This window comes from Leptidea sinapis, chromosome 41 (assembly GCF_905404315.1).
Source record: "Leptidea sinapis chromosome 41, ilLepSina1.1, whole genome shotgun sequence".
Lineage (NCBI taxonomy): Eukaryota > Metazoa > Arthropoda > Insecta > Lepidoptera > Pieridae > Leptidea > Leptidea sinapis.
The window spans coordinates 1743499-1771485 of NC_066305.1; the positions used below are offsets into that span (position 1 = coordinate 1743499).

Sequence of the window (27987 nt, forward strand, 5' to 3'; positions counted from 1 at the left end):
CCGACCTCTTTGTTCGTCGAGTCCAATTCCATTTCAGTTTTCTTATTTTCTTTATAACATCGCCCAACTTTGTTCATTTCCTTATCTTTGACGTTGTCCTCCGATACTCTAGCCATATGTTTAACATACATCGTTCCATGTTGCATTGACAGACTAAGAGCTTTTGGTTGTTTTGGCTCGTAGCAGGCCAGGTTTGGCACCCATAAGTGAGACAAGGTACAATTTACTTTCAAAAAATGTTATTTGGACATACGGAAATACTCTGCTTTAATTTTTTGATTTCACCTATAACATCTTCAGGTGTTATACGAAAGATGTTAACATATTTACTGCTATACCTACTATCGACACTATAAGCTATATCTGTATCAAGTATAGGTACCTCTCGCAAAAATGTGCTTGAAACGAAGTTATCGAAAGCACATGCAGCAGCAACATCTGAGAAAGTTTGCCCCTCAAAAGTCACGGTACGTTCGAATCCGCCTTTGGTACGTGAAACCACAAACTGCGAGGATTCCCCTGTCATATTGATGACAGGGGAACTGTCCACCACACATGGCTCTCTATCTCTGCGCAGAATACTCCAATTTGTACATTCAAGCTCAAAGAAGAATATTTCATCATTTTACTTCAATAACATACAATTTAGTAAGTAGGTACTTCGTTTTACAACTAACTTCATTTTATAATTATTGGTAGCAAGACTACAAAGTTTATTGTTGCATGGTTGGAATTGACGCAAACACTTATGGTAGAGTCAAGTGGAATGGGAAACCATGGTTACAGAAGTTCATTAACTGATGGTTTGCATTACACTGGAGTGCAGTAAAATAGAGTTCGTTCGGTCTGTTACTTAGTTCATCAATTAAAATATAAACGGGCGTTAGCTAGTTTCATATTCAAAATACCTACTAAGATGCTTATGCCAAGCGTGGCTGACTGTTTACGACTTGTGATTCAAAATCGGTTACATTAAAAAAAGATACGTTTACCTTTACTATCTTGCTGTATCTCTGTTAGAGATGTTCTTCTCTCTTGCATGCTTTATTCCTCTATATGCTAGTATATTGTAAATCTACGGTTTCGGTAGCGGAATGTAAGGGGATGCAAGGGGATGAAAGTGTAACGATTTGCTAGGTTGCTTTAAGATTAAGATTAAAGGATTAGTTAATCATTGTTTCAATTATTTAAAGTGATATTTTACATTAGATTTTGACATAATATAATGAAACAGAAGGCCCTTTAACCCTGCATAAGTTATCAAATAATCCAAGAATTATATCTACAGCCTGCAGGTGGCTTATGGCCGCTATCAATATGCGATATCTTATTAATGATTACTTCAATCAATTCTGATTCTACACTTCTGTATGTCAATCTTATTTTCCATATCCTTACAGTATAAGAAACAGCTCACCTGTCAAATTTATTTCGATAGCTAAAACAATCAATATGTCAACATTGATGGATTGAAACGTTCCGTCGATCGTTTTTACTAAAGAATATGTAATTGTAGCAGTACCTAAAGCAGGATATAGAATAAAACATTAAGCTCGCCTCGCCAATTTTCGATTGTAATATAGAAACTGGCCGTTATTAATTTTGTGGATTTGTTATGGATTCATTCGAATTTATCTTTTTTTCAATCAAATATGATAACTCTAATCATATAAAATGAAATATGTTTTATTAAGATAAGTGTTTATTATTATAATTGCTTGCTTATAATCTAATATTTACATTTTTTTTGTAACTATCTTATGATTTACTTTATACACTTTATTACAATTTCATCTTATTTCCTTTATTCATAAATATTTTAATCATAGAGATTTACAAAAAAACAATATAGAGTCCCGCCAGCGTAGGTTCACGAAAATTCCGCCGGTGGTTTGGGGACAGAGTGTTATTATTATATTTATTATTCCTCAGTGTAACTGTAACTACATGAATCCTTGTGAGCCAGCGTCATATCCGTTTCCATAGTATGCTTCACCGTTCTGATATCCGTTGTAACCATTATTCTTATAACCACCGTTATTCATCGCGGCCCCACCACCGATGTTGTGGAATTCAGAATTATCTGCTTCATTAATCTGTAAGCAATAAAACAATAAGATGGGAAATATTACATCATTTTGCTTCCTTTTACCTACATATTGAAGGAAGAGAGATTACAAATATAGAAACGAGTGTGGTCGAAAATCCTACTTACTTCGAAACCTCTTTGTATGGGTGGTATCTCCTAAAATTACAACCCTCCAACAATATAAACGCGGTGAAAATATATTTTAATATGCTGTATATACCAACCGATGTCACTTTGTTGTGATGTCCTCCAATATTGTGAAATCCTTCCCGGCCCGTATTCCCATATCCCTGATTACCGAAACCGCCTTCACCTCTATTAAGCTGCTGGCCACCGTATCTGTCCTGTTGCATATATTGGTTGCCAATTTGACCTAGTCCCATTTCTGGATACGTTTCATAGCCCCCTAATCCTAGACCCGTGCCAACTCGACCGTGTCCGAAACCAAACGGCTTGGCTTCGAAAGTTGCAACACAGCTCAGGACGACCAATATCTGAAAAAAGTATGATAATTAATTCAAATTAAAGTTTTTCTACTACTTAAAATGTGTTCTAAAAAGCAGTATTCCTTCTTGTCGCATATTTAAGATACACTGTTTTAAAACACTACTATAAAATTAACATGTTGTTCTTACCATGCTATTCATGTTGATAATTCCACCGACTATTGACGAATGTGGATATCTGGGACCCATGCGAGTTTATAAATAAAAATAAGGGGAGGGTAATTAGAATCAGTTAATAATTCCATAAAGATGAATAACCTCACAAGAAATATATCATTTGGTAACGAGTTGTATATAATATAGGTAATTAACTGTTATAGATAAATAGTTAATTAGTTACCATACCATAAAATTACATTATTAGGATTAAACTACAACAAACCTTGACTGCATTGATATGCCGCGAGTTTTCTTGATTTTGCAATAAAATATCAAGTTGTATTATATTTTAACACCACTAGTTTTTAATTTCCATCTAAATGGGGTTGGTAATAGTTAAGAGATTTTAAATAGGAGCAGGTAAGTATGTATTTTTATTTACTAAATAAAACAGAATTATAACTTCTTATCAAAATTCTTCTCATTCTCATAATTTTTTTCAGTAATGATTACTGATAAAAAAAAATATTTATTTCAAAATAGCTGTGTATGGCTATCAAATAATTAAATAGTATATAATTTAACAGTTATTAGTTACAAATGTAACTATCCAGTCATACATAGTGACAAACAGAAAAAATTAAAACATTAAATGAGACTACAGGAGGATTGCTGATCTTTTCAGTGAACACGTATTCATATGGACTTGGAAACACCGGAAAATAAAGTTTATTCCAAAGATGGGTTATATCTTGTAGGCTTGTAGGTGTTAGAGAACTTTACTGCGGTATATTACCAACCAATTAAGTTTAAACGAACGAATCTTACCACAATATAAATTAGAAATATATCGGCCGTCTTGTGGTGTATTTAGATGTAGGTGATAAACACGAGTAATCAAGAGAGAGGTCGTAGGTAGTTGACTGTCACGAAATGCAAGAACTGGCTCAAACAGTGGTCTTTTGAAAGCCTATTTAAGACGAAAATTTCATGTTTAACACAAAACATACTATAAACAACTGATAAATAAAATTTAAACCTGGTTGTTTTATTAAGTTTTTTTTAGAAGTGGGAGAGTCACGCTGCCGTCTTATGACGTCAGCACAATCGTGCCAGACTCATCCGGGTTAATTACCACACTCGCACAGACCACCGGCGTGAAATAGCGGCCTAGCACCGCTATCTTTCGTATAGGTTAGTGTCGAGGACCGGAAAACCGCCCGTGCGAAGTCAAAGCATGTCGTCAAAATCGGCGAGCAGCTTTCCAGTTACCCGACCGAAACACGCAAGTTCTGGTCGTTGTCGAAAGCTGCTCTTGGTAACTCCAACCAGCCGTCCATGCTGCCGTTGTACATGAGGGATGACACCCTGGCCTATACGGATAAAGAGAAAACCGATCTACTGTGCGCTCTTTTCGCCTCCAACTCGACTCTTGACGACAACGGAAATACACCGCCGACCATCCCGCGGTGTCAGAGCCCTATGCCTGAAGTACAGTTCAGACAGAAAACTGTTAGGCGAGAGGCTTCCCGAAGCTTATGCATGTGGAACTCTAGCTTCCTTACTGGGCGCAGCATACAGGTCGTTGTCGACGGTTATTGCTCGAACCCGAAGCGTTAATCGTAAAAAAATAAATCTAAAATTTAAAGTCACTAATTAAAATTTTGAAATTTTCTACCAAAATAATTATATACATATAGAGGTAACAAAATTTTAATCACCCTTACGTATTTGCATAAGACGGTACGAAGTAGCTGACAGTACCTACGCTAGGTAGTGGCGAAGGTACGTGGCTACTGGATTTCTAACAGGTTGCTTCGAATTTGTTTTTGATTTTTTTTATGATTACGGTTAAGAAGTTTTACCCGTGTGTTTTAAGATTTAAAAATGTTTTTCATGATGTTTAAAATTTTTAAATTTTGTAAGTACTATTTATTACAACTTACTTTATTTTATAATTGGTAGTCTTGGTTTTTTGTTACAAAGGGTGGAATGGACGTTGGTATGCTGGACATTTATGGAGGAATCGTAAGTGGAGTGAGAAACCAAAGTTGTAGAAGTTTATTGACTGATTGATATCATTATACTGGAGCGCATACTGCTCACAGCAAGAGTCTATGTTATTTAGTTCATATATCAATTAAAAATAGCTAGTGGTTTAATATTCATATTCTATTCTATTCTTCTTACTATGGCTCCTGTGGAAGGTATACCACAAGTTTGCCACGTCACGTTAAGGTAGACCACCAAGCTTAGAGTATTCTTTTACTAATTTTAATGGTAGTGATCGGTGCTTAATATTGAAACGTGTTTTATTTTCTTGCACCTGAAACAAATATACATGCTGTTTAATATTCATATTGACCTACTAAGTAGCTTATGCCAAGCGTGGCTGACTGTTTACGACTTATTAATCAAAATCAGTTACATTAACAAAAGATACGCTTACATATAGTATCTTGCTGTATCTCCGAAAGAGATTTTCTCTCTCGAACTCCCCCATACGCTAGTATATTGTAAGTCAATAGTTTTGGCAGCAGAATGCAAGTGTTCGTATAACAAATTGCCAGGTTGCATTTAGATAAAAAGGAATTATCATTGCATGTATTGAAGTTGTGACATTTTCTCATTAAGATTTGACTATATAATTGAAAACAATAGGTATACATCTTATCCGTGTATATAATAATTGAGAAGCTTGTATAAGTTATCAAATAATCCAAGAATTATATCTACAGCCTGCAGGCCGCGATCAATATGCGATATCTAACTCAGGATTACTAAGAATGAAGAATTTATGTCAACCGTCAATCAATTCTCATTCTGCACTTCATTATGCCATTCTTATTTTCAAAATCCCTACAGTATAGAATCGGCCAATCTGTCACATTTATGCAAATAACTAAAAAAAATCAATACGTCATAACATTGATGGATTGAAAGTTGAAACGTTCCGTAGATCGTTTTTACCAAAAGCAGGGAATAGACTGAAACATGAAGTTCGCTGCGCCAATTTAGGATTGTGATATAGAAAGTGTTCGTTTATAATTTTGTGAATTTGAGATGGTTTCATTCGAATTTACTTTTTTTTCACTCAAATTTGATAGCACTTGTGATTCAAAATGAAATACGTTGTATTTACATAAGTATTTATTATTATAATTGCTTGCTTATAATCTAATATTAACATTTTTTTTTTGTAATTATCTTATGATTTACTTTATACACTTAATTACAATTTCATCTTATTTCCTATATTCATAGATAACATATTTACAAAAAAACAACATAGAGTCCCGCCTGCGCAGGTTCACGTAAATTCCGCCGATGGTTTGGGGATAGAGTGTAATTATTATATTTATTATTCCTCAGTGTAACTGTAACTACAGGAATCCTTGTGAGCCAGCGTCATATCCGTTTCCATAGTATGCTCCACCGTTCTGATATCCGTTGTAACCATTATTCTTATAACCACCGTTATTCATCTCGGACCCGCCACCTATGTCGTGGTATTCAGAATTATCTGCTTCATTAATCTGTAAACAATAAAACAATAAGATGGGAAATCTTACATCATTTTTCTTCCTTTTACCTACATATTGAAGGAAGAGGGATTACAAATATAGAAACGCGTGTGGTCGAAAATCCTACTTACTTCGAAACCTCTTTGTATGGGACTATCTCCTAAAATTACAACCCTCCAACAATATAAACACGGTGAAAATATATTTTAATATGCTGTATATACCAACCGATGTCACTTTGTTGTGATGTCCTCCAATATTGTGAAATCCTTCCCGGCCCATATTCCCATATCCCTGATTACCGAAACCGCCTTCACCTCTATTAAGCTGCTGGCCACCGTATCTGTCCTGTTGCATATATTGGTTGCCAATTTGACCTAGTCCCATTTCTGGATACGTTTCATAGCCCCCTAATCCTAGACCCGTGCCAACTCGACCGTGTCCGAAACCAAACGGCTTGGCTTCGAAAGTTGCAACACAGCTAAGGACGACCAATATCTGAAAAAAGTAAGATAATTAATTCAAATTAAAGTTTTTCTACTACTTAAAATGTGTTCTAAAAAGCAGTATTCCTTCTGGTCGCATATTTAAGATACACTGTTTTAAAACACTACTATAAAATTAAACATGTTGTTCTTACCATGCTATTCATGTTGATAATTTCACCGACTATTGACGAATGTGGATATCTGGGACTCATGCGAGTTTATAAACTAAAATAAGGGGAGGGTACCTAATTAGAATCAGTTAATAATTCCATAAAGATGAATAACCTCACAAGAAATATATCATTTGGTAACGAGTTGTATATAATATAGGTAATTAACTGTTATAGATAATTAGTTAATTAGTTACCATACCATAAGACTAAATTATTAGTATTAAACTACAGCAAAACTTATGGTAGTATGTAATTTTTAACTGAAAAAAAAAACAGAATTATAACTTATACTCAATAATCCTACTTAAAATTTTGGACATAAAAACTTAATAATGCAAGTTGTACCAAACAATCCAAGTCCAATTTTTTTCAGTCTAATGATTACTGATAAAAAAAATGTTTATTTCGAAATAGCGGTGTATGGCTATCTAATAATAAAATAGTATATGATTTAACAAATGCAACTATCCAGTCATACATAGTGATAAACAGAAAAAAATGAAAACATTTAATGACGAATGACAGGAGGATTGCAGATCTTTTCAGTGAACAGGTATTCATATGGACCTGGAAAGACAGGAAAGTAAAGTTTATTGCAAAGATGGGTTGTATCTTGTAGGCTTGTAAGTGCTAGAGAACTTAACTGCGATATATTACCAACCAATTAAGTTTAAACGAACGAATCTTACCACTATATAAATTAGAAATAAATCAGTCGTCTTGTGGTGTATTTTGATATAGGTGATGAACGCGAGTAATCAAGAGAGAGGTCGTAGGTAGTTGACTGTCACGAAATGTAAGAACTGGCTAAAACAGTGGTCTTTTGTAAACCTATTTAAGACGAGAATTTCATTTTAAAACAAAACATACTATAAACAACTGATAAATCAAATTTAAACCTGGTTGTTTTATTAAGGTTTTTTTAGAAATGGGAGAGTCACGCTGCCGTCTTATGACGTCAGCACAATCGGGCCAGACTCATCCGGGTTAATTAACACACTCGCACATATTACCGGCGTGAAATAGCGGCCTAGCGCCGCTATGTTTCGCATAGAATAATGTCGAGAACCTGTGCTGCCCGTGCGAAGTCAAAGCACGTCGTCAAAATCGGCGAGCAGCTTTCCAGTTACCCGACCGGAACACGCAAGTTCTGGTCGTTGTCGAAAAGTGCTCTTGGTAACTTAAACCAGCCGTCCATCTCGCCGTTGCACATGAGGAATGACACCCTGGCCCTCTGACACCCTCTGGAATGACACTCTTGACGACAACGGAAAAACACCGCCGACCATCCCGCGGTGTCAGAGCTCTATGCCTGAAGTACAGTTCAGATGGAAAACTATTAGGCGAGAGGCTTCCCGAAGCTTATGCAAGTGGACCTCCAGCTTCCTCACGGGGCGCAGCATACAGGTCGTTATCGACGCTTATTGCTCGAACCCGAAGCGTTAATCGTAAAAAAATAAATCTAAAATTTATAGTCACTAATTAAAATTTTGAAATTTTCTACCAAAATAATTATATACATATAGAGGTAACAAAATTTTAATCACCCTTACGTATTTGCATAAGACGGTACGAGTAGCTGACAGTGCCTACGCTAGGTAGTGGTGAAGGTACGTGCTTACTGGATTTCTAACAGGTTGCTTCGAATTGTTATTATGGAAAATTGATTTATTTAGGAGAATTATGTATTTGTTTTTGAATTTTTTTATGATTACGGGTAAGAAGTTTTACCCGTGTGTTTTAAGATTTAAAAATGTTTTTCATGATGTTTAAAATTTTTAAATTTTGTAAATACTATTTATTACAACTTACTTTATTTTATAATTGGTAGTCTTGGTTTTTTGTTGCAAAGGGTGGAATGGACGTTGGTATGCTGGACATTTATGGAGGAATCGTAAGTGGAATGAGAAACCAAAGTTGTAGAAGTTTAGTGACTGATTGATATCATTATACTGGAGCGCGTACTGCTCACAGCAAGAGTCTATGTTATTTAGTTCATATATCAATTAAAAATAGCTAGTGGTTTAATATTCATATTCTATTCTATTCTTCCTACTATGGCTCCTGTGGAAGGTATACCACAAGTTTGCCACGTCACGTTAAGGTAGACCACCAAGCTTAGAGTATTATTTTACTAATTTTAATGGTAGTGATCGGTGCTTAAGATTGAAACGTGTTTTATTTTCTTACACCTGAAACAAATATACATGCTGTTTAATATTCATATTGACCTACTAAGTAGCTTATGCCAAGCATGGCTGACTGTTTACGACTTGTTAATCAAAATCAGTTACATTAACAAAAGATACGCTTACATATAGTATCTTGCTGTATCTCCGAAAGAGATTTTCTCTCTCGAACTCCCCCATACGCTAGTATATTGTAAGTCAATAGTTTTGGCAGCAGAATGCAAGTACTCGTATAACAAATTGCCAGGTTGCATTTAGATAAAAAGGAATTATCATTGCATGTATTGAAGTTGTGACATTTTCTCATTAAGATTTGACTATATAATTGAAAACAATAGGTATACATCTTATCCGTGTATATAATAATTGAGAAGCTTGTATAAGTTATCAAATAATCCAAGAATTATATCTACAGCCTGCAGGCCGCGATCAATATTTATCTAACTTAGGATTACTAAGAATGAAGAATTTATGTCAACCGTCAATCAATTCTCATTCTGCACTTCATTATGCCATTCTTATTTTCAAAATCCCTACAGTATAGAATCCGCCAATCTGTCACATTTATGCAAATAACTAAAAAAAATCAATACGTCATAACATTGATGGATTGAAAGTTGAAACGTTCCGTAGATCGTTTTTACCAAAAGCAGGGAATAGACTGAAACATGAGGTTCGCTGCGCCAATTTAGGATTGTGATATAGAAAGTGTTCGTTTATAATTTTGTGAATTTGAGATAGTTTCATTCGAATTTACTTTTTTTTCACTCAAATTTGATAGCGCTTGTGATTCAAAATGAAATACGTTGTATTAAGATAAGTATTTATTATTATAATTGCTTGCTTATAATCTAATATTAACATTTTTTTTTGTAATTATCTTATGATTTACTTTATACACTTTTTTACAATTTCATCTTATTTCCTATATTCATAGATAACATATTTACAAAAACAATATAGAGTCCCGCCAGCGTAGGTTCACGAAAATTCCTCCGGTGGATAGGGTGACAGACTATTATTATTATATCTATTATTCCTCAGTGTAACTGTAACTACAGGAATCCTTGTGAGCCAGCGTCATATCCGTTTCCATAGTATGCTCCACCGTTCTGATATCCGTTGTAACCATTATTCTTATAACCACCGTTATTCATCGCGGACCCACCACCTATGTCGTGGAATTCAGAATTATCTGCTTCATTAATCTGTAAACAATAAGACAATAAGATGGGATACCTTACATCATTTTGCTAGCGTTTACGTACATACTCGTATTGAAGGATGAAAGACTACACATATATCCTCGCAGTAGCAATAATTATTGTTGATTAATAATTAACTAGGTATACTATCCTATACCAGATAACATAGGAACATTATTAAATATGCGTGTCGAAAAACCTACTTGCTTCGAAACTTCTTTGGATGGGACTATCTGTTAAAATTCGCTAACAATAATAAAATAAAACCTCTAACAATATAAACATGGTAGTGAAATATTATAATATGCTGCAAATACCAACCGATGTCACTTTGTTATGATGTCCTCCAATATTGTGAAATCCTTCCCGGCCCATATTTCCATATCCCTCATTGCTGTAACCGCCTTCACCTCTATTAAACTCCTGGCCACCGTATCCATCCTGATGCATGTATTGGTTACCAATTCGTCCTAGTCCCATTCCTGGATACCGTTCATAGCCCCCTAATCCTAGACCCGTGCCAACTTGATCGTTTCCAAAACCAAATGGCTTGGCTTCTAGGGTTGCAACGCAAACAAGGACGACCAATATCTGAGAAAAATAAGTAGTTAACATTTAGAATAGCAGTTTTTTTACCATACAGAAAATATTTTTGAATTGAATAGATTTATCTATTAATACCCATTTCTAAATAGGTATTTTGGCAAAAGGAATTACTATTAACTGGTGGGTAAGTATAAAAATATCTTATAATACAAGTATGATATTAAACATGTTATTACCATGCAATTCATGTTGATGATTTCACTGACTACTGACGAATGTGTAACTTCAGGACCCGTAAAAGATTTTATACAAAAAATATCGAATGAAGAGATTATTTAATTATAATAAATTAATGATTAGATGTTTTATATTTAAATTAAATTTGGAATAACCTAACAAGAAAGTAATTTGGTAATATGTTACGCATAACATTCTCATTATAAGTTGTAACGCATATACTTAATTAATTAGTTTACCTTAATTTCATTAGGGTTTGAGTACCTGGAACGCATTCATAACTATTTTGTCCCGCTTTTTAAGTTTTGTAATAAATACGTGATTTATTTTCTAATAAAATTTCTTATCTTTTTATAATTTAAGCAAACCCATTTCATTTGATATTAATATCATGTGGGTTCATGGGGCCATCGGAACTAAACTTAGTTTTATGCAAGATTTTGACTCAACTGGTTTTTTATAATGGAATAGGACAAACAAGCCTTACACCTTATGTCGTTATGTGATCACGGCCGCCCACAATCACTTGCAACACCAGGAGAATCACAGGCCTTTAAGGAAGGTGTACGCGGCACAGTTTAGATTTTAGATTTTACAGTTTAGAGATTACATAAAAGATTAAAAATTGATTTGCTCGATTTGACTTGACGTCCAACAAACGGAACAAGTAAAAGCTTGTAAAAACGCTTTGAACTTATGCTTACGCTACTTACCTATTATGCTGAGTATATCCCTCGCCAAACTTTTACATCGCTCCGACGTTGCTGCGATTAGTTGCGCAGTAAATAAACTGTATCTATTATAAATGTAAATCAAGAATGTTTTTGCGCAAACAGGTGTGCGTGGTAACATCTGAGCAAAGCTGAGTAGGTATACCTACGATTTCGAATATTCAATGTAGCTTTCATGACTATACTTGTGCCAGTGATTTTATTCACATTGGCTCAGATTGTTCCAAACATAATGACTAAGTTTTTAGTTCAAGCCTACTTGAATTATATTTTTGTTTTGGGAATTTATCTCGAGCGTTTTCTCTGTGGCGGAGTACGCAATATATAAAGTAATAATAAGAAGCCTTAAGGCCGCTATCCCGAGAAATCGCCAAAATAGCGCATAACTGAAACCATTTCTTAACGGTTTATTTAAAAAAATATTTTAAAAAAAATAATTATACGTACACAGAATATGAAATGAAATGTCATTTTTTCTTTATATTTCTATCACGAAAAAAAATCACGAAAGTAGCCCTAACTCTTACAATTGATACCATGCTAATCATTCAATCTAGATAAAAATTATATGAAAAATTATTAACTGTTTACCAATACTATTTAACATGATATAGTTTTGTTATTTTTGTAAAGAAAATTGTATTACGTTTGTGATAAATTAAAAATGCTTCTAATTCTAAATTAAAACTATGGCGATCTTGTACGAGAGAGGTCACTTAGCTCCACTCCTCAAGGCCATTGGTTCGGTCCCCGGCCTTAAAGTGGAATGTCGTTTCAAAGTCTCCCAAAAGCCGAAGTGGCAAGCTATCCTAGGTTTGCATGATGATGTCTGGGTGATAAATAAAAAGTTTTTTATAATAATATTTCAAATGTTTATTATGACATAGTGTGAATAATTGTTTGTCCGTTAAGGTAAACCTGAAACAAACGCAAAAATTAAAATATTACTTACCCAACAAATTATGAAAATATTAGGTACTCAATCAACAATAATATATTGTGTTCAATATCTACGTACCTAAATATTATAATCAATATAATGTACCTAACTACTTGTCTTTGTAGCAAAAAAGGCAAGTAAAGTAGGTACTTATGAAGACTTCATAGATCGTTGCAGTCAGATTTTTTACTGGACAATAATAAAATTATTATAATGCCAATAAGTTTATTGTAGACTAGCTAATGCCGGGGCATTTGAGATTGCTCAGTTCAGTAGCCGAAGTCGGGACTTCGGCTACGTGCATAGGTACATGACTGAGCACGTAGTGATCATAAAAATAGTTGTTTCGTAAAACTTTGATAACTTTAAATTAAATGAAGATATTACAATATTTATTTTTACATAAGGGCCAAGTGTCCGAGGAACAAAACTAAAAATACTTAAATGAAATCTATGCAGTAGTTTATCCACAAATGAGAACCTCTATCGTTTAATTTATATAGACTATTAGGTATACATTAATTATTTATTAATAAACTTTTTAAAATTCCAGTCTAAAATTATAGACACTGAATCATGAAAATTTATTGAATAAGGCGTTACTTTGCGGAAATCCATAATTATACAAATTATTTAAGTTTATTTTATTATTATTTATTTGTTTTAAAGACAAATATTGGCGGAATTAACACTAAAGAAAACTTAAATAATTTGTACACTGAATCATAAAAATCACTAACAGCATAAAAATACTACGTGCCATTTTGATAATGAAATTATGTTATCAATGCAGGAATCAGTTGGCAGGAGATCAAGTCTGTGTCAAAAACTGTAGATAATTCTTTGACATGTTTTTTTTATTTTTTTGTTCATATGTTCAGAAACTACCAATTTGTTCTAACAAACTAGTTTTCTTTGACAATTTTAAAATAGCGGTATAGGTATATTTTTATTTTTTTATGAAACGGTAGGTAAGTGATACGGCCTACCCATCGGAGAAGCACCGCGATTGCGCTGATCACCTGTTCGTTCATAATATTCGCCGGTTCTCCCATTGTTCTCCGGTTTTTGTCGGCTTTTTGGCGCGAGATATAAGAACTAAGAACACGAGAACAGACAAGAACTCCACATTCGCAAGTTTCTCAGTTTCGGTAGCGAGCGACTCGTCTATTATAACTTATAAGTTTTGTGTGGTAACTATTTACTCAACATTAATATGAGCCGACGACGAATTAGAATTGTCATTTGAATTTATTTTCAAGCAGATAAGATTTTGTGGAATATAATAATACGTTTTAAAGTTTTTAAAAATAATCTAAAAATACACGGTGCGTGGAAACATATTAGCACCTTGATGAAATTACCCATTGATGAATTAAAAAACAAAATAAAAAGCTTTTCGCAGCAGTGTACGTCCATCGTCATCGAACGTGAGAACTGTATTGAGAACCTTGCGAGTGTGTGCCCATTATATAATGTACTCTGTAGTCTGTGGTGTGCCCAAAGAAGCTCTCGTCGAGAATGTCGCTGAGATTCATTCAGGCGAGGATCTCGCGTGAACGTCGAGCGGGTTTTACAGAAATAAGCATTACAGCTCCGGACCAACACGTATTGACCACCTAGAACTAGTTCACTAGCCACTACTATACTCGTTAATAGCTGAAATAAAAATTTGCACAAATTCAACTAACGATTTCGTGTTTTACAGTCTCTTAGCGCTTCGTTGAAAGCCTCGCACTCCTGCAAGTTTTCGCGGTTGGCAGCGCACTGCAGGAACTGAGCAATCTCAAAGGCACAGGGTCCACTCGGCTCTGTGCCCATTTGGTAGTTCTGAGGCAGGGAACGTTGCACTTCTTCACGTCGATGTCCACCAAACAGGCTTGTTATTGCCTCACCTGCTAAATGACCCTTGAAACCATATTAAGTATTATTAGATGAATGGATGAAATAATTTACTTGTTTGTTTGTAGATACTTTTCATGCGATAACAACATTGTTGTGATGCCGACATTCTATTATTTAAAATCACACAGTTATGGATATGTCAGAAGAACGGTGTCTAATAAATACCTATGTGAAAGATGCAGAAAAATTTAAAGAAAGATAATCTTTCGACAAGATACATATGTAAGTAGGTACCTACTTTCTTTAGATTTCTTTATTTGAATTGACATATTCACTAGCGAGAATTTTTGCAATATATTCTGGATGCTTTGAAAGCAGGCATAAAAATAGAACTAAGTAAAGTTTTGCCTTAGTTAGGAGGTGAAACCACACGTAGTACCAAATTTTAACTAAGTAGGTACAAAAATTTAACGATTTTGAGAAAGTAGTTCTAATTTAATTCTAACTAAGTATTCTAATTTTTAATGTATACACCCTTAGATCATGTATACGCCTAGACTCTAGATAGACATTCTTGCTGATAGACAACAGATGAAAACAGTCCAGGTTTATTACTTTAGTGTGCGTGATAAGCTACGTCTTACACTCGCGATTTGTATGTCATTTAGTGTTAGTGTACGTGTATTGCTCAAAATGGAGGCGGTTTCGACGTTTTCACAGCTGTCACAGTTTATCGAAACGTATAAATGATCTACGTTTAAATCTTTATTTTAAACGAATTTAAACACATTTGCACATGAAACAAATCAATCTTGTGCTCACATTTTTAAATCTAGAATGATCTAGCTGTCATAAGAAGAAAGTTTCACTCTGAAATCTTGCGCCGCGCTTTTTATTTCCTAATTTAAAGTAAGTAGTAGATAGGTAGGTACCAAGACGGCATTTACTAATATAATCGATACGGTCTACAACCAATGATATTTAAAAGTATAGATAGGTTACGTAGACAACATTCGGTGTTTGAAAATGATACACTAACGCACACATGAATAATTTAACATTGCAATAGCTCACTACATTACAAATACACGTCAAAGAAGGATAGTAAATGCAATTATCGCAAGCGAAAAAGAGATAACTCTAATTTGCTAATTGCTTCGTATTTGTATTGAAAAAATACATTTAATTCATCAGATATGATTTTTTACCGTACACTGTGATTTATGCCTAAATTACGATTTATTCATGTTGTAAAAGCTATAAAGTAGTAAAACTACATTGAACTTAGGTAGATAATGTGTCATTGATTTTATAAAAAAAATATTTAATATTTATTATAATATAAAGCCACATTGATGATATCAATTATTTATACATAAAATAATAATAAACATACAGACACCAAAACAAAACCGAAAGGTCTCTATCTACAGTAAGGGTCCCATTTTTACAATTTTACTAACGACGGCTCCCAAAAAGTTTTAAGATTACAATTATTATTTATTGTATCTTATATTATTTATGAATGTCTTTTTGTTGAGGGTTTATTACAATAAGGTAATGGGAGAAGAAGAAAATGATCCATTGATTCTTCTGCAGTTAGCAAGGGATATACTGAAAGGGACAGTGTTGCTGAAAATCTCCTACGTAAACAAATAGCACTCACTGTCTACATCCGCTACCTACCTACCGCTCAAAGGCCGGCAACGCTCTTGTGATTCCTCTGGTGTTGCAAGTGAATGTGGGCTGCGGTGATCACTTAACACCAGGTGACCCGTACGCTCGTTTGTCCTCCTATTCCATAAAAAAAAAAACTTAAAACTTGTTTTAGTAGTTTGATATTTCAGGCAGGTTATATACGCACTTGTTTATTAAAAATCATTACATTTCGTATTACATTCATTGCAACAACGACTTTTTCACATCATTTCCTAAAATATTCTACCTCGATCATCCCGCAACAGACAGCATCAATATTTTGTCATTTCTGTATGTTAATCAATGATCGGCTTGGCGGCGGCTTTATTTTGTTAGATAAATAATGAAATCAAATAAAATGTTATAATTCATGATTTCTTAACTGTGGTATGTAATTCTATGATTTTTTTACTTTCGTAATTAGTGCATCTTCCCATTACACAAGACGGCATTTTAATGTTGTACCTATATCAAATTGTAAGCAATTCTGTCAACAACAAACGCGTGTACCGTTTTCATATCGAGAGAGCGACTACGACCAAATGAACCAATTGACTCAATTTAGGCGATTGATTTTCGGCGGGCTAGTGACATATCTATCTCTTTTATTACTATAATATCATTGTCTACAACACCCATATCGCATCGTTGTTACCTAGCGCCAACAAGAGTGAGGAGAAAACACGCAAACTAGGTGTTTTTAGGCAAGTTTTATGGTGAAAATATAGCATTTGGAGCTATGAACACTAATTTATCTAGTTAGACACCCTTAAGTCTAATTTTTTAGTTGCCAATGCTTGCTGTTGGTTATAGTTAATACTCCAGAGTTATTTTAACAACCATTTTTATTTACAGTTAAACACACTGTTTCTCGGTATGACGCATTTGTTTAGTACGAAACTTAGATGGGTTATTCCTATAGCTTGTACTTTTATTATGTAAGTCCGTTTATTAGGATTAGTATTCAATAACAAGGATTATAAGCATATAACTGTTTGCGCCTTACTTTTTGACATAAGTAAAGTAATAAAGTATTCGCTCGCAAAATATGATCAGGCGTTACATTTTTCATGCCTGTCATCATTCAAATACTTCAATCAGCGTGATGGTGATATAATTACCTCTCACCTTGCTGTATCAGGCAGTGGTATACTATTGATTCTGTTTTGGTGTAAAAAATAATACGACTGGGCGGAAACTTAGAAAATCAGTGAAGTTGTCCAGAAAACGTAAATCAGTCCTTGAAAACGAAGTAAAAAGATGACTCAAGAGATGGGTGATAGAATTGAGTAAGTACATAAGTACCTATTTTTATTAACATAATATACATAGTGATTGGCATTATGATTTAAGTAAAATGATATTAAAACCAACTACATTAAATATTTTGCCTAGCCTGTATATTTATATTGATATACCTAATCATGCATTTTCGTTTGATAAGAACCCCAAATAATAAATATTCCCGAGTCTAATGTAGGTAACTATTATACATTGCAGGGTGGCAAGGAAAGTTCGAATTTGACTTCAAAAAATACTTGAGATCTTATAGTTATCAGTTCCTAAGCACTCTTGTTATTCTCCAGATGATCAATAACCTAGTTTGTCCAAAAATAAGTAAAGGAATCGATCTTTACTACATGTCAAAGCAACTTTAGTACAACCAATAATTTGTTTTTGTACCATCGTTGTTCCCACAGTGACGCCTCCGGCAACTGCAGCGGCGTCCCTGAATACGGATCTTCGAGGCATAGGCGTGACCACAATGTTGGGTGCTTGAGCCGGAGCATGTCGTTCAGCAGGGCTGTACCGGGAACGAGAGCCAGAACTCGACCGAGAACGACTGAGGGATGAAAATACATTATATTAAATATTTTGTGGATAGCAAAAAGCTTATTCAGAATATTATAGAACTTATATATTATTAGATAATTGTGTGGTTAAGAAATGCTAATATTAATGATTCATGGTATCGCATAAAATACAGATGTTCGACGGGATTTTTTTTATTATGAAGCAACTTCTGAATTTTTTGTTAAGAATAAACTTTTTTATTATTCTATTCGGCTTAAAAGATTCTTTTTAATTTCTTTCCGTGCACTTTTTTTCGCAGCATGTGTTACGTTGCGTTACATCACATTCGACTAAACGAACTCTTCGAAACTGCGCCATAAGCACGATAAGCATCAACGATCATTGAGCTAAGAGATTACCTACCGACAATCAATGAATCCTTCTATACCGGGGTCTTTAAAGAATTCTCCCGTAAAATAGCTGATTCCAATGTCTCAACGATTGAACAGCTTTCAGTATTACTTCCTAGTTCCTACTATAAATATCGAGTATACCCTCCATAGCACGTCGTCGGTGTCCCTCTAGTGGCCATACACTTAGGTATATTATAAATTAGAATGGTACTTATACTCAACTAATGCTGGATAAAAATGTGTAGATTTGGATCTCCAGCAATCTATACATACATACATCGAGTTTGATAAGGTATTTTGTAAGGAGGTAGGTACCATAGGTGCATACAATTGCAGTCTCGCGCGCATACGCACGTGGGTGTGTTGCCTTAAAAAAATAATGTCTGCCGCTATGCTGTTCTTTGCTATTCCTTCCGAGGTGCATGTGATAATTTAGTACTTTCTGCTTAGTCAGTAAGCAACGCAATTTATGAATGAAAATCCACCTAAGTATATAAAAAACTGGACAGGTAGGAATCCTAATCCGTAGGCAGCTCCCCAGCACCATACAAACTTTATCTGTGAACCTATCCCTATGAATATTGCTTTATTTAAATACTTACAGTGAATCTATTTGCTGTATTCATTGCTCTAATGGATAGAATGTAGTCTCTCTTGACGTAATGACCACTAAATTATGTCCACAAAGAGGGGTAACTACCTAATCTCGCCTTTACTTTGGGCCGTTGTCATTGATGAGCTTCTCTAATAAGAGGAATGAACTTGGTATCGACACTCAAGTTTATGCTGATGATCTAGTGATAATGACTCGAGTCGACAGTCAAAGTACCTACTATATCATTCCTTATACAGAAAGCTGTCAATGTCATATCCAAGAATGGTGGGAAGACAATGAACTGGTGGTTGATGCTGAAATGACCGTTCTGGTGTCTTTTACTAGAAAGCGGAAGTTGGATGTCCTCATATCTACGCGCCTGAATAATAGGTAAATCTATACCGTTTACATCTGGAGCTTACATTCGACCAGAAACTTACCATAATAGCCAATGGATTGTAACCCGTCACTGTCCCTTAATAAAGTGGGGCTATATGCCATGCATGTCATTGGTATTTCATGCAGGAAATGCACAATGAGGCAAAAAAATCGCAACAGCATCATCCATCTTAGCGTAGCGTACGAATAGCCTAGCCTGTAGTTCATTCTTGGACATTCTGACTGGAGTAAAATAGTTATTTGTACAAGTGAGCAAAGTTAGTTTATGCTGCGAGTGCTGACTTTAAATCACGAATTGGCGAAGTAGTCTAGAATTGAATCACGAGCGTAGTGAGTATTTGTAATGTATAATGTAACTGAGGTAGTGAGTGATTTAATCATTTAAAGGCACGAGACAAAAATAAAATTGCTGTCGTGTGAAACATACAACTTTTCACCTCGACTAGCGAGAAAAGTGTTATAGGTTATAGTAAGAGAAACAATTAAGATAATATTTAACAATGTTTATTATAAATATCAAAATCTAAATTTTGATAACTAGCACAAATTTTTGTTACAATGTGATAAAACGCTAGGCTAAAATGAGTTTCGGAACGCACCGGATCGGATTGTTTATTTTTTTTTACGCGGAGTAATTCCCGGATGTATGATCACGTGGGGTTCAAAATTTAAATCACTGCCTTACGCTTATCGTTTTTGCTGCGAGTTTTCACGTAGCAATATAGTCATAGTAATAATAGGTATATCATAATATTTAGTAATTTTTGTTAAGTACCATTAAGTGGTTTCGTTATCACCATCATTCGCCATAATCACACAAAATTCTAACAATAATCCTTTTGTTAATTTTTGGTCCCCGATTTTAACTTTTGTTTTTATCTACTACCATACTATTTTTACTACTAACCACTGATGCCAGTGTGTACAAATTTCAAAATGAATTTAGAAGCACCAACCAAATGGTTTTAAATGATTTTTAGTGATAATAATTGTTAACTTAAGGCGACGTATTCCCAACACTGGGCAAAAATCGCTCGAACGTATATCTATAAGATTCGATAGGTAGGCATAGACACGGGCATGGCTGAGACACAAACCGAGCGATGCGGGTCAACGACCGCGGACTGCGGAAGGACCGCGTAACATTTTTTAAAATTTCCAGTTGCCAAGAGTACGAAATACTGTGATATGCATCGAGGGTGCAGATAACAATTTTGGGATAATTTTTAAAATTCAAGATGGCCGCTGTGCAAAATTATGATTTCAACAATATGGGTATCGTATCTGAGGTTCTCGAGGCTGCAGAGAACGAATTTGGGATGATTTTTGAAATCCAAGATGGCCGCCGCTAAAAGGCGAGAGCCGAGAGCAGGTCGAGGCGGAAGGACACCAATTCCAAAAATAATAATCGTAACTAGAATTACATTAATTCATTAGATCGTATAAAAATACGCAATTATTCAAAATATAAATCTATCGAGATTTTTTTTCATAATCGTGTTTTCGAAACTGCCTTTCTTTTCTTTGAAAATTTAGATAAAGAAATGAAGATAAACATGTCGAAAAATTGGAACCGTAGTATTAGTGGAAGTATTTTAAGTAGATTTTCAAAAATGTTAGTTTTTAGGACTATAGCGCCTTAATCAAATAATTATTCAATTAAGCAATAACAATTTATATGAACAGACCATTTATATTTTCATTCATGACACAATGACACCCTCACCCCGATAATATATATTAAAACAACTTTCAGTTACAACATCTTTATTGTTCTAAAGTCATCAATTTAAATTGTTTCATTCTTTAAAAACAATGATAATAAAACTATAACAACTAAAATTTGTCTAAATTAATAAAATAATAAGTATAATGATTTAATCATTCATAATAATAATTGCTTGGCAGGTGCCTCACATTAGAAAGATGGAAAGTCTGAAGTTTTAGACAGCTCGATAAATATGCAAATTTAAGAGCATATCTTTTTAAAATCCTATGAACAGAATGGTTAATAAAGAAGAACATATCTGTATATTTTATCGAACCGGCACCCTTTTTAATCACTTTACATGTGGTTGTTGACTTTGCACTGGCGGAGTGCCTCATTGAATCCTTCGCAGAGGGATAGATCATGTTGTTGCTGGGCACATTCAATAAATTGCTTAATCTCCCAAGCGCAAGGTCCTTGGGGTTGTTGGTTCTGGTATTGGTTGTAGGTTTCCTGTGGTGGTTGAGCAGCCTGTTGTTGAGCAGGCTCACTGCTGCCTCCGCCACTGAATAATCCAGTTAAAGCACTTCCCGCCACATGACCCTGAAAACAATAGTAATTTTTTGTAGAGATGAAATAGCCGGGGTATTGTAGATCAATACTGGATACTTGGCAAACCCAAGGCTGGATGGTATAGGTCCTGGATATATGGCTTGTTGTCATTTTATATGTTGAAACAATATTATTTATTCTTAGTATATGTTATATGTACATGGGTACTTATTATATTACACAAGAATGATTAGATAGTTGGTAGATCTAATCATCACCAGTCCCACAAGATGGCCGGACCTAATACGATTTTCTCTAAACATCAACTTCTATAATGCCCTTCAAAAAGCTAAGGATTGCAGCAGATGAAGGGGAATCTTACGGGAGAAACTGATGCAGCTGGGGAGTTACAACCCTCAGTAATGAGGAAAACGACGCGAGGAGGAGATCTAATCATCCTTGTGTAAAATAATAACAACCCAGTCATTTTCTTTAATGGAAGTGGAGGACAAACAAGTGTGAATGGTCACTTAACACCTGATGTTAAGCGATCATCCTAGCTCTCCTGTAACACCAGAAGAATCGCAGGAGTGTTGCTGGTATTTAAGGGATGTGTATGCTTTATTATATTGTTACACCTTAACCAACACATTACTGTCACAATTTTTTTAAGGTGTTTTTTTTAATACTCATACTCACACATACAGTATTATTACATTATTTATTTGAAATCAATATTTTGATCAAATAGTATAATTATATAATCAGTACTCATAATTAAAATGTCTCAGATTTGTAATGATAAACGTATAAAAGTCACAAGCTGTGATATTATTTTTGTACAGCAGTTAGTTTTAATTAAATAAATAATAGAATTGAAAAGAATAAGTACAATTAATATTATTTATACAAAGTAAAACAAAGGTGAACAGGAAATGTCTTGATTTAAACGGCATAATATACTATAATTGTATAATTATTGTTAAAACTAATAAATGTTGTCTCTCTATTATGAATAAATTTTATACAGACTTCAGACGAATAAATTTTTATGCAGAATTACATTATGAAGTAGGTCAAATATTCTAAAATCATAAAATTATTCATTTTATTTAGTGATCTGTTAAAATGCAAAAAGAAATTCGAGTGTTATATAAATACCAAGCTATATATCTCATCCAACACAAAAACAATCTATGTATTAAAATTAAAGTTTCTAGTATCTAGTAATTAAAAAACAATTCAATTAAATGAACCGATAAGGTTTTACTAGTGGGAGGCTCCTTTGCACCAGATGCCGGCTAGATTATGGATACCACAATGGCGCCTATTTCTACAGTGAAGCAGTAATGTGTAAGCAGTACAGTGTTTCAGTCTGAAGGGCGCCATAGCTAGTGAAATTACTGGGCAAATGAGACTTGTCAACTTATGTCTCAAGGTGACAAGCGCAGTTGTAGTGCCACTCAGAATTTTTGGGTTTTTTCAATAATCCTGATTGGCACTGCATTGTAATAGGCAGGGTGTATCAATTATCATCAGCTGAATGTCCTGACCGTCTCGTGACATTTTTCATAAAAAAAAACCTAGAGCCACTCTCATAAGAGTATTTTTCATGCATATTTTTTTGAAAAAAACCCCTACAAAGTTCTACAGTGTGACTACATCAACTTTCAACATCCAAACCTCTAATTAGAGCATGTTCATTTCAATATGACAATATCAATTTACAAATCTCTACAGGTTAGTAAACACTTAAGCTTATTCGTCACATTCATATAAATACCAATATGTCAATGTTTTGGATACATACGAAACAAAAGAGTAGACTAAAATTTTAGGTTAATTAGTTATTGAAAAGAAAGAAGAAATCAAGAATATCAAACTTGGATCACCAATTTAACACCAAAACACTTGGAAAATGTCATGAATCTATATAAGTTCGCTAAGAACTACGGACATGAGGAAAACAACTGATACCCCCAGCCCATCTTTTAGATCATATAACAATTTAGTATAATATTATACAAGTTTAGGTGGACTGCACAGCACCAGACAATAACTATGCATCATAAACCTGTTTAATATAATCTACAATATTATATAGCTAGCCATTATTTTAAAAACAATTCAAAAATTTAATAAATTTAGTTTAGTAACTATGCAAAATGTGGGCTTTAATGGTAATTAAATGGCCTATGAGCACTCAACAGCTGGGCTCATAATAGCCTGAACTAACTCAACAGTTGAGCTAGCTGAGCCAATTCAGACCAATATCACTATAACCAAAATCAATAGAAGAAAACTAATGTGGCCCCACAGAACGGGCAATTGTACAAGAGGCACACATGATGGGAAGTAATGACACAATTGCCTATGGACATCTGCAACATCGTATTATGTGGAGAGATTAGAGGTCCCTTTAATATAGGTGTATACTCTAAGCATGATTTGTATCAGTATGGGAATACTGGTAATTCATTCCACACGGTATAAGCTATGGTGTGCATGGCAAAAAGTTTCATACAAAACATGAGCTTGTAGAATGCCAGACATCAACATAAAGCGGGTGGCTTTTTCAATTATGACATAATACCAGGTGGTAGAATTTGCCTACTCATATAACCTGTACAACTCCCCTCCACAATTCCCGTGATATAAGCAGTAGGTAGCCCCTCACATCACAATATAATACCATAGAATCAAGCCAATTGGTGATACAGATACCAGACATTCAATTATTCTAACTGCTCTTCATTGCATGAGGCAAAACCAGCTCAGTGGTATTTTATTTTTAATTTTTTTAGCCTTCCCTTTCCAGAGACTATAGAACTTAACATTGCTTGATATATTGTAGCTGGGTATATAAATAATGGCAAGCTGTGACATAAGAGAGATCTTGAGATGAGGGAGTATGACAAGGGGTGACTTTTAGAAGTGAATATACAAACTTGTGTCTTCTTAGGGACAAAAACTTTGTGATACAGTTTGGGCAAGGTAAATCAAAGATGAAAGAACTTCTGGCTCATGAATAAGCTCTACTATGTGTAATGAGAAGTCATTCTACATGCAAGGTTTTGTTTATTAATAAACAAAATTATTACTAACAAACATATCATTAGGTATAACAATAAATATTTATAATAAAACTATATACTCGCAGCATACAAAATATGTTTCGATATTTTTGGTGTTTAATTCAATATCTTTGTCGCATGATTAATAAAAAAACATGTGACTAATTGGCAGTAAGCCATTGTATAGTTTCTTGTGAAACAACAGTATGATTATTAAAACTAATGCAATCTTGTGCAATACCTCCCTGATCCCCACAATTCCTGAAATAAATTAGAAATTAAATAAAATTTGAAAATTACGTAATGAATTTCATACCACGGCTGATCCAACTGCTACTCCTCCTGCCGTGGCTGCCATTTGCCCGAACATAGAAGGTTGCTGGGGTTGAGCACCAGCCGTTGTAGCTGGTGCTGAAGGAGGAGCACGTGCGGGAACATTACTCGGTGGTGGCGCAGCCCTAAAAGACGAGATACAGGTTAGGTATTAAATTCACTTGTCCTAAAATATAAAGAAAAAATCAGCACTTTTATAATTACCTTCTTGGCGCTGGTGGTGGACTGGCTGATCTTCCTCTTCGAGGCATGCTTGAATTTAATTGCTGGCAAGTATTATTTTTTTCACTTTTATATCACAAAAAACAAACTGCGAACTACGATTGAAATCTGAATGACGTCTGTCTGCTGACTTTACCGATCACACTATCGTGAAGTTTTCTAGAATGTTTAAATTTGGAATGTTATTTCTCTGTCATTTCAAGTTCACGTGAGCGAGATGCACAGTAGGTAATAAAAATTTCAAAGTCATTATTAACTTCAACTGTAGGCTTAGACTGGGTAGGTACAATTAGTGACAGTGACAAAAGTCAAAAATGTGTATAATATTATAGTGACAGCGGACAACAGACTTGTACATGAAAGCAATTTGTTTTGTTGAATTATTTTCCCTATACATATAAACGTATTTTGCCTTGTATTTTTAATATCTCAAGCGCTTATTACACTTCACTGAATTTAGTCGTCTAAATTCAGAAGTTACTTACAAATAAAATAAGAAGAACATGGGTGAAGCACGGGCAAGTAAAAAAAGAAAGCCTCCGTGTCACCTCACATAACAGTGAGGCACCAAAACAAGCCGGTAAACATGTCTATACATAGCCCCACGCACACACTTACACTAATACAAGCCGATTGGGCGCCATTATGAGATTTGCCATCGTCTGTGACAGACCAGTTTGCGTCGCAATAAAATATTTTAAAAATGCCGTCGTACGTTGTGAAAAAGTGTAAAAACAATACTATAAACGTATTTGTGGATATATGATTATTTAAGGAAGAAAAAATTGTGTAACTGGTATACCCCGTAACCGCACACACACTAGCATAAAGGTGCTTCACTTGCTAATATCACGGCGCGGAGTCCTTCTTTTTTACTAGTCCGTGAGGTGAAGTAATAATTATTACTGCGCGGAGTTAACAAACATGAACATTATATGTGTGCTTTAGAACCAACGGAGTGCGGACTTCAGATATTATCAACGAATAGATTCGAGATCGTTTGACATATTACTAAATCTTGTGACACCTATCCACCACCTAATTTGTTGTTATTTTAAAGCAAGATACTAGCTTACAATACAGTTTTAGTGCAAAAGAAAGATTGGTCATATCACTAAGATTTATTGGAACAGAAAATTCATCAAGATTTAAAATTCAGTTCTATAATATCCCAACGCCTGCTGACAAAAATAATCCCTGAAACTTGTTGGGCTATTACTATTATTCGAGAAAATAAAACAAAATTAGATACGTCGTCCACGAACGTAGAGTCATGAGCGACACATTAATGCGTTTCTAATTAAGCTTCTAAATGATTCATTCAGTCAGAAACTATCCTTATTTCTGAACTAAGGATGTTATGAATTCAGACGACTAAATTCAGTGAAGTGTAATAAGCGCTTAAGCCTTCAGATGGGCTATGCAAGCCTAGCTGATAATATCTATAAATTATTATGTTTAAAAGTAAATCAAAAAAGCACACATAAATAATAGGAAGTTAGAAAAAACCTAGAAAAAATTGATTTTAAAGAAAACCAAACTAAAGAATGAGAGAAAATAATTTTTAATAAACATAATCTGCGAATCGTGTGATTAACTAACAAACGTGTTTTATCGTAAAAAAGCAATCAATTCAATTAAGTCTTCTAAGCTTTTTTCCTTAGCCACTTGGCCCTTACCAAACATTATTGCGATTCTTACATTTACATTACATTATCTTCATTTAACACAAACAATAAAGAATAAGAAACAACGATTTTATAAAGATTTTCTAAGAGTCTAAAATCAAATTCATAACTCTTAAAAATAAGTACCTATGCGACTACAATTACAGTGTTGTTTTTTGTAAAGATTAAAACATTATCCACCTTAGCTGACAGCGCTGACAAGGCATCTTTTTAAAGTTAGATACCAACTAGAGGCACTGACGTGATTTAGCAGGGGTAAACACACACCAAGATGTACTTATTCTTCTGAGTCCCGGGTCTCTTTTAGTTCTAATATAAAAAAAAGACAAAGCATAAAAGTTAAAGTAATGTGATAGTTATTCATGTGGAAGTGATTCGGGAAGCGGTTTGAATATTGAGTGTAGGTACGTACAGTTAAGTATAGGTATGCATTTTCAATTCCAAGGGCGAATATATAAAAATTCATGAAATTGTTTTAATCTTACTTAATCAGGTAAACATTCTTCATACAAAATATCATCACATATTTATGTATAAGAAGTGTTGTTATTATATTGTATCACAGGTTTTGTCTATAGTATTTTATTTTCTATTTTACTATACAAAAATGTAAAGATTTATACCTTAAAATGTGACAATGTATCACTGAAAAGATATATAGAGATGTACCTTGCACCACCTTTTCCTGGCATATTTATGGCTAATTTGTAAAAATCGAACCCATGCTTTAAATCCTTTTGGTTGTAGGATTTAATATTTAGTTTTTGTTGCTACTCATTGATTCGCCGATTTAATATTTAGATTTTAAAAGACAAGACAGGATAAAATGTTAAAATTTATGTTGTCATTTTTAATCTTCGTAAGCTGCCTGAATTTATTGCGTTCTAATCATTGAAAAAAAATATCATTATGCTATGATATATCTTTACCATAGTGCCC

General features: G+C 34.3%; 1 long non-coding RNA gene across 1 annotated transcript; it reads right to left on the minus strand.

The window, feature by feature from the left end:
• Positions 1-12563: 12563 nt before the first annotated feature.
• On the minus strand, positions 12564-27899 carry LOC126976544 (uncharacterized). Its single transcript, XR_007731926.1, has 4 exons — positions 27718-27899; positions 17954-18113; positions 14419-14635; positions 12564-12705 (listed from the first exon to the last, which is right to left on the minus strand). It is a non-coding gene; the product is annotated as an uncharacterized LOC126976544 (long non-coding RNA).
• Between the last annotated feature and the right edge of the window lie 88 nt (positions 27900-27987).